The following is a 6,249-nucleotide window of genomic DNA, read 5'->3' on the forward strand; positions in this document are numbered from 1 at the left end:
TCATCTTCTCCATAAGTGCCATGGATTTGCTTTCCACTATTTTACGGGCTGGTTTGGTATTGCTGTGTTTTGAAAAAAAACTGCTTCTACTGTGCTGTGAGAATAAGCAGCTGTGAAATAAAGTAGTAGAGTGTTTGGTAAACTTTTTTACAAAAGTGCTTTTGAGAAAAAAAAAAGTAGTATTATAGTGTTTGATAAACTTTTATGTAAAACAAATGTGAAAAAAAACCGGTTTTTCAAAGCTAGGTTTTGCAGCTTCTTATTTTTTATTTTTTTTTCACCCAAAACTGTGAAAAAAAGCTGAAGCTGAAAGTTTACTAAACACAAAAATAACTCCCAACTTTTTTTTATACCAGTTTTTTCAGAATCACCTCAATACCAAACCAGGTCTCCTATAGCATTAAGCTTAGCTTTAATCATTAATAATCGCATGCCATGAATAAAACGTAGATTATGCAAGTTCTAATCTAGTCAATTTTTTTTATTTTAAATTTCATAATAGCAAGAGCAATGTCTCCTTACATAATATGGATTCCAAACATGCATTCATGATCTGGATATATGAATGAGTCAAATTACTTATCCCTCGGTCTATTAGTGAACTAGCTCTCCATGGATTGTGAAGGGTGTTCCATTAGAAATATTCTTGTTATTACTTCGACTTGTATTTAGGCAATTTGTGAAGTTCTAGTAGTTGGTAGTTAAAAACATATACATCAAAGATTTCAGAGTAGTACCTTCACTACCATGACATCAGATTAGAAGCCAAACAACCATTAATCGCTTGCTTTATGTCCGCAATACCGTTGGATATGGCACATATGTGGTATGCGTACACGTAATCAGAGACATTTCCAGTCACTCTAACTCACTCTTCATGTGAATAGGGAGATCGGAATATATTTCTAGTTTAAAAAGAAGCTGTTGGGTAGGCAAGTGTAGATTCAATGCGTGTGTTATTAATGCTGTTGAATAAATAATTTTTCAATGTAAAGTAATGCATTTGATATTCCAGATGCCTAAATGTCATTCGATAGTTATTTGGATTTACTATGATATGATATGGTGGTATTAAAAATTAGGCATAAGAAATGTGTTTGGAAGTGTCATCTTAAATATGTCACGTCCAAATTTATCAAGAGAAGACGAGAGAATTACCGTCGGATAGTGAATGCTCGTGCGATTTCCAAATAACACCAGTTTCATGGTGCATTAACTCTAATCTGAGCATCTCTTTGACCCATAATCAGTTTCATTCATATAAGTCCAATACACGTAAGTTCTTCACGTGCTGGCATGCCATGGCCAAACTTGCAGTTCACTGGGAATCAGTTTCATTTCATATTAGTTCTAGCGGTTGCCACAGTAATTACATTGGTAATTGCTGGCACCAACCTGTATTTTCCTTTTGCAATAACTATAACTCAAAACTGCCGTTTTGTAAGCTTGCTCTTGTGATTCTTTAACACGCAGGGGACATGTATCTAAACCAGCTGCAACATATCGGACTGAGTGTGGAGGCTTGGCGTGCAAGGTTAGTTCACAGGGTAATTACTTTATGCTAGAAGTTTAATCCTAATGCGCATTTTGCAATAGTTCTTAGCAGTGGAGCCTTATCAATTTGGGTCTATTATATGGTCTACCTTGATATATAATTTCTTTTTCTGTTATCAATAAAATTCTCCTTCGTACCACCGAATTTAGAAAAAAAATGATTCACCCCCACATGCCTCCTTGAAATTCCTAAGAATTATATTAGAACACCACTTTAGTTAATACAAAAAAATAGTTAATACAACGATCTAGTAGATTGTGGTCCTAAGTTCAAATCTTGTAAAATGTTGATCTTGAATAACTGTTCTTTATTATCCTTTCACATTTGGATCTTTTCTCTTATCACTTTAGTTTATTGTATAGTAGTTGTTGTCATGCTACTTCTCAAATGCTTCCACATTTCAACCTAAAATAATGCATTATCGATAGTTGAATAATTGTAACCACCGCTAAGAAGTCATTGTTATAGTCTATTTGATAGTCTTTGTCCTTTCGTATTCGTTTCTTTCCTCTTTTCCTCTCTCTTTCACTACACCTTCCAGGCTGGCGGTATGTCATTTCTCAAGTCTATATGCAAACATTATAGTATTATAAACTTTCATTTTTGTGAACTGAAGGAGCTTGACTTGGGTTTAAGTATTTCAGTATCATCCGTTCAGCAACACAAACACAACGACTGCCATTTTTTTCATACATATATGTTCTCTATACACACTTTTTGTTATAATGAGTGTAGCTTATATTGAAGTCACCGTTTACAGTAGGATATTGATATCAATGACAAGAACCACTAGGACTTGGAGTTGAATGAAGCAGCAGCGAAGCTAGGAATTGTCAAGAGAGGCACGAAATTTATAAAGGTAAAAGGTTCTAAAAAAATATAGACATCCAAATTCTTTAGATATTAGACAATATTAATGTTATTCATAATTTATCAACACAAACAAGTTACAATTATTGTCGGCGAGGTTTTATGCTATGAAAACATCGCATATATAGACTCATTATTAATAAAAGTAAAAACATCCTTCTCTTTACAAACTATCACTCAACTATTGATCTCCTATTTTGTTACGCAATGATATTTTTATTCATAATAGAAAATGTTTTCTCTCCTAAACGGTCGTAACCGGTAACATAAAAGCCAATATAAAAATGCATAGGGTCAGATGCCCTATTGTTGTAGTGTGGCTGCCACCACTGTAAATCCTTCACTGTATTATTTATTTTTGGCGCGAATTAATTTCAATGTGTGTTTTTATTAATGCTTTTGAATAAACAAATTTTCTGTAATAGTTAGCCTCCTCTGCTTCTTTGCTGTGACCTTCTAGCTATTGTCAACTTTAGAACACGAGCGGAGCAACAATGTGTGGTGAAGATGTAGATTATACAAGTTCAAATCTAGTCAATATTTTTATTTTCATAAGCAATTTGGGTGGGCGGGTCATCGTTGGGATGTCGCAGATCTGTTTCACGTTTTAAATCCCATCGTTCCTAGTCTAGTTGAGACAGTCTACACCAATCATTAGACAAAACACCTAATCTATCAAGTTCAACCCTAACCTAACTAGTCTGAAATACCAATTCCAATCTTGTCCGGCCCGCCAAACGTGCCCTAAGTTTCATAGGCTTATACTCACATGACAGGATTAGGAACATGATTTACACCAGGACAACACATGTTAAAACCATGAGCATATTATGCATTAGTTTTTGTTTGTGTTTTTCATGCTACAAGTGCATCGAAGACCAAACAATCTAAGCTAATAAGCAAACAAGATATTGATATTTCAAAATCCCATGACTTTCGGCAAGTACTTACTAAATCTTAAGCCCATATAACAACTGAAAACATTTAGAATTGCACCAAGAGAGAAAGCTAGCAATCATACCTCAGCTAACCCAGCAGCAATGACTTCGATTGACACAAAGGTCCGGGGTCTAATCATCGTTAAAAAAAACCTCCCACTTGCTAAAATCAATCCAATACCTGTTTCACAATAACAAAATGAGTTAAACCGAAAATGGACAATAAATTTATAGGCTTACAGAATTACGTTAAATAACAGAACTAAATTCACGCAATGCAGACAAGAGAATGTAAATGTAAGATGAAACCATACCGCTTATGAATCTGAAGCTTCTGCCGCAGCATTGTCACCAAGGAATCAATCTAGTGCACCCGAATCGGAACAGTTCTTCCGAGACTTATATGGAACTCTCTACCTAAAGCAACTTGTTCAAGTTTATGCTCGTCCTTACGCAGAATGTCAAGCGGGACGTCAACGTCAACGACATGGAGACCAGGCACCAGAGAAGCTAGCTTGTTAAAAAACAAGGCCATCATGGGCTTGGGTTCCTTGGGCCGAAAACCCAAGCTTGCACGGCCCAAAGACCTGGGGTTCAAAGGGTTTGGGGTTTGGTTTAACTAGGGTTTGGGCTTGGGCTTCGAAAAAGTTTTGGGCTCAGCAGCCCAGCCTAAAGTCCTGATTCCACTTGGGTTTTGGGCTGAGTTGGGTTTGGGCTCAAGGGTTACTGGGTTTGGGTCATATTGACTTGGTTTCGACAAAAAGGAAGGCTGGAGCTTCCCGAGCTCCTTTCAACACCGATTCTCAACCCTAAAGGAAGAGATTCGTACCAATATCACGTCGTGAGGTGGCCGGAGTTAGCTGGATTTTGGCTCGAAAACCACGGGGCTCACCAAAAAAGTTTGATGTGCTCTATGTGCTTCACGGAGGATGATGGAGAGAGAGTCGACGCCGGAGATGGTGCTGTTGTCGTGTCGTTGTCTCGATTTTTGGGTGTGTGGGTGTGTGTAGCTCGGGGATAATGAGAGATATCAAAAAGTGAGAGTTGACAGAGAGTGCTCAGGGGAGAAGAGAGAAGAAGAAGAAGAAGAAGAAAATAATGGTGAAGGTGGAGGGAGCTACCATGTGGTGAGCAAAGGAAAAGGAAGAATTTGGAGGAAATCCAAAAAGAGAACCGGATTGGGTAGTGGATAGGGGACAAAAAGGTAATTTCATAATTCCTGTTAAATGAAATTACAATTAGTTTAGGGCGGGGTTTCACATGTCCAGATGAGAGGGAAAATGCAGTGTAGGGATGGGGGATGGGGTATAGGTGGGGTTAACGGCAAAAGGGAAGGAATCTTCATGGAAGATTACATCCCTACTGGTCAAAGTGCGATAAGTGTCTAGGTCGTATAATTTGTATGCTTTCTGTTCATGAGGGTAACCAAGGAAGATGCAACGATGTGCCCGAGAGGAAAATTTAGTGGTGGGAATGACAGTGGTGGCATAGGCTAGACAACCAAAGACGCGGAAGTGATCATAGGTTGGAGTTTTGTTATGAAGCACCTCAAAAGGAGATTTATTATGGAGAAGACAGGTATGGAGACAATTTATTAGATACGTAGCTGTAAGAACACATTCACCTCAAAATTTTAGAGGAAGATGAGAATGGAATCGAAAGGCGCAAGCTGTTTGAACAAGGTGCCTATGTTTTCGTTCAACAACACAATTTTGTTGAGGGGTATAAGCACAAGATGTTTGAAAAAGGACCCTATTGTCTGAGAAAAAATTATGAAGAGAAAAAACTTCTCATCCATTATCAGTATGATGCATTGGATTTTAGTATGGAATTGGGTATTGACATAAGCAAAAAAAATGCTTGATTAATTGTTGAGTATCTGATTTATGTTTCATGAGAAAAACCCACGTAAAGCGAGAAAAATCATCCACAATGGTTAAAAAATAATGAGCTTCAGAAAGGGAAAATTGACGACTCAGGCCCCAAATATCAAAATGAATTAAAGCAAAAGGAAAAGTCGTTGCAATTGAACTTAAACCAAAAGGTTGACGAGTTTGTTTCACCAAAGGACAAACATCACAAACATGACTAGAATCAAAAGAACAATTAAGAAAACTAGAAGCTAAAGCTTGCAAACGAGTAGAGGAAGGGTGACTAAGGCGCCTATGCCATAAAGAGGACGAGATGGTGATGATGTTGCATAGAGGTTGAGGGGTGGGGATAGAGGAGGCAAGGGCCACGAGGTAATATAGATTGCCATGTCGCTTACCCACATCAATCATCACCTTTGAAACCAAGTCCTACAAAACACACCAAGAATGAAGGAATGTTATGGAACACGATAATCCATCTGTAAGCTTACCAACCGATAAAAGGTCCACTTTAAAATTAGGGACACATAAAACATCTTTCAATTTAACCGAGGAATTTAAACGAAGAGTGCCAGTTAAAGTAATTGGAGCGGTAGCACCACTAGGCAAAGAAACAGGTGGCAAATGCAAAGCAGAAGTATTAACCAAACATGAAGCGAAATAAGTAATATGATCTGTAGCTCAGCTGTTAAGGAACTACGAGTAACAAAACTTTGGAAGTCATCACTGAAAATGGCATAGGCCTGAAGAGCCGAAGAAGAGTCTGTGGTGTCCTTTAGGGTAACAAGGACACGAGAATGTTGTTCAGCTGAGAGGTGTGGCATCGCAACCTGCACATCATGCAAAGTGGGTTGGCCTTGCACGTGATGAGCTGAATGAAGTACTGCAGAATTACAGGCTTGAGGGCTGTTGTTGGGCTGAGGACTAACATTGTTAGTGTTACGGGCAGGATTGGCAGCGTCATTGCTGCGTGAAGAACCAGCAGATGCAGTGGACGTGGAGGAGCGACGGGGTG

The 6,249-nt window shown here is 38.3% G+C and overlaps 1 pseudogene; it reads right to left on the reverse strand.

Moving 5' to 3' along the window:
* Nucleotides 1-3,009: 3,009 nt before the first annotated feature.
* Nucleotides 3,010-4,184, reverse strand: LOC125468765 (annotated as a pseudogene).
* Between the last annotated feature and the right edge of the window lie 2,065 nt (nt 4,185-6,249).

Source organism: the organism of the source record quoted next, unplaced genomic scaffold (assembly GCF_019419815.1).
Source record: "Pyrus x bretschneideri cultivar Hongxiangsu unplaced genomic scaffold, Pyrus_bretschneideri_v1 Contig4, whole genome shotgun sequence".
NCBI lineage: Eukaryota > Viridiplantae > Streptophyta > Magnoliopsida > Rosales > Rosaceae > Pyrus > Pyrus x bretschneideri.